At 41.1% G+C, this 2,559-nt stretch overlaps 1 long non-coding RNA gene across 1 annotated transcript; it reads right to left on the bottom strand.

The window, feature by feature from the left end:
- Positions 1–630: 630 nt before the first annotated feature.
- LOC149168653 (uncharacterized) lies at positions 631–807 on the bottom strand. Its single transcript, XR_016259336.1, has 2 exons — positions 776–807; positions 631–679 (listed from the first exon to the last, which is right to left on the bottom strand). It is a non-coding gene; the product is annotated as an uncharacterized LOC149168653 (long non-coding RNA).
- Positions 808–2,559: the final 1,752 nt, after the last annotated feature.

Raw genomic sequence — 2,559 nt, 5'->3', positions numbered from 1 at the left:
GTGACTTTTCTAATAACTTCAAACAGAACACCGGAATCATTGAGTTTCTTGGCAATGACATCAAGATTGGCATGGCTAACCTCGAGGACAAGGCCAAGTTCTTCTGCAAATAGTACTTCAAATATACCAGCACTTTTAGAGCTTAGGTTAACTTTCATCCCACAGTTTCCTGCAAAAGCCATCTCCAACAGAGATACAACTATACCCCCATCACTAATGTCATGACCAGCTGAAACAAGATTCTCTGCAACCAGGTCCTAGACTGCATTGAAGAATCTCTTGAGATCTGAAACATCATCAAGGTCTGGGCAAACGTCGCCAATCTGAGCAAAAACATGAGCAAGGGCAGAACCACCTAAACGCTGAAGTAGAACTCCATCATCTCCCAGCTTCAAGTCTGGTGTAACAGTCTTTGAAATATCTGGACAAGTCACATAAGCACTGATTACTAGATTCCCAGGAGTTTTGACAGTCTCTCCTGCAGCTTGTGCTTGTTTCGAAAATCTATTTAGAAGGGAAAGATTTTCACTGAATAACTCTGATTTAGTTAGTCTAGGCATCTTCTGTCGAAATATTACAATGTCAAGTTTGATACCATGCTCTTCCATCTGGTTAGCAATTATGTCTACCTGATCCTCTTTTGTTCCTTCATCAGGTTCTTTGATCAAGGACTGGGCACCTGTAACCAAACAAAGGCGTTTATGTCCTGCACTCTTTCTTCCAAGTTTCCTTATCAGCAAGTCTACTCCAACTATTATGGCATCCATAAAATCACCTGGAGCCATTCCTCTTGGCAGCCTGTTGAAGATCCTCATCAACAACCTTAATAGGTCGAAAAACAACCACACTCTCATAGCCACCAACTTCCCTCTGCAGATCATTGTCAGCTTCTTCGGATAATAATGGTTTATCCCTCCAAAATCTCTTGGAGGCCTTCTCTGTCTTTCGATTCTTTTTCAATTGGAATACGCTACAAAACCTCTTAAGTTCTTTTTCAGCAAACAGCTCTGGGTCAGGCTCGATTATTCTCTTAACAGCATCGTCAATTGGAGGCACATCAGCATCTGATCTTCTTGATTTTAAATGAAGAAAACCGTAGAACCACTTTCTTAATGATTGTCTCCAAGCCTGCAGGATATAAATATGAACAAATTACTAAATATGCACACCTCTAAAACAGGATTCAATGTTAATTCCGGTTTTAATGCCTCCTCTCTTCTCCTTGTGTTCTTGCAGAACTTGCCTCAAAGACATATTATTCACAGTGTCACCACTAACAGGCACAAAATCACCTCGGATCATATTCTGTTGATCAATAAGACGCAGGGCATGCATTCCCAGCGCTAACACAATCATTTGATTCAATAGCTGTGACAATGAAGTTTGTTTGGGATTTCCAGTGAGACCTCTCCTAATAGCTTGTAACTTGCTTTGCCTCTGATTGCTGATGATGTTCTGAATTGTGCTTGTGCAGGGATAGGAGCTTGAAGTCGCCGCCATTTGAAGAGCTGGAGAATAAATTACATATTCTAAAACACCACATTTAATGATTTCTTCTTCAAAATAGTGTTTTGAAGAAGAATCAATCTCACACTGACATAAGACGGAGTCTAACATCGGCTCCACTTGGGATGGCAGCTGCCGCTTTGTGGAGGTGCCAAGAACCGCAGAACTTTGGGAGAGCAGACAGTGCCTCCACCCATTGGGCAATGGAGTCATCATCGACACAACTCTTGACTTAATTTTCAAACTGAAATTGAACTCAAACAATTTTCAAGCAAACTAAAACAAAATGTTGTCCTTATGGCTGCTTATTTATTTACAAAATCTACCCTACTTTGCTGTACAAACCATAGATCAGGTAATACTGAAATGCCAGATTAACCACTCAAGTAAACCTGAAAATGATGTCGGTTGAGAAAGCTTCCACCAGGCCATAGATGCAGTTGCTGGCAGCCCTTCATGCACGTAATGAGCCTGGTCACGTACAAGGCAGTCTGATCTATCAATCAAAGTGAAAAACATGTCCATATATGTTGCCATTGGATCGCGGAAGCCGGACTCTGTTGGCTGTCCCAACTCTGCAATGCATACTTCCAGCTGCACATTGTCAATGTAAACATCTATAGGCGATTCTATGATATCTTGTTTCGAATGAGGAAGGATTTCCAAGAACTTTTTAGGGTCTTGGAAATCATATGAGTGAATTTGCTCATCTAATTCTTGAATCTCCTTTTCGATTCTTTCAACAATTAACTCACAAAATTTAGTTTTGAAGACCTTTGAAGATTTCAAGCATTGAAGCAAGGCACTGAAAACATCTTCATCAAATTCAGTATCTGCTAACTCCTTTCTTATTTCTTCTACAGCTTCACACAGGGTAAGGTTTGCCACATACCCTACCATTGCATGAATGGATCAGCGAGCACTGAACTGTCTGGATAGAGTTGGAGTTGCCAGGTGAATGGTTCAGCCTACATATGTATCTGACTGCTGTCCACCATCAGCATCAGATCTGCACCTCGATTGCATGTACTGGGACAAGACAATCAACAAGTC

This window comes from Pinus tabuliformis, chromosome 4_2 (genome assembly GCF_031772625.1).
Source record: "Pinus tabuliformis cultivar Carrire ecotype Pingquan chromosome 4_2, CPIR1, whole genome shotgun sequence".
NCBI classification, from domain to species: Eukaryota; Viridiplantae; Streptophyta; class Pinopsida; order Pinales; family Pinaceae; genus Pinus; species Pinus tabuliformis.
This window is presented reverse-complemented; position numbering and strand designations above follow the sequence as displayed.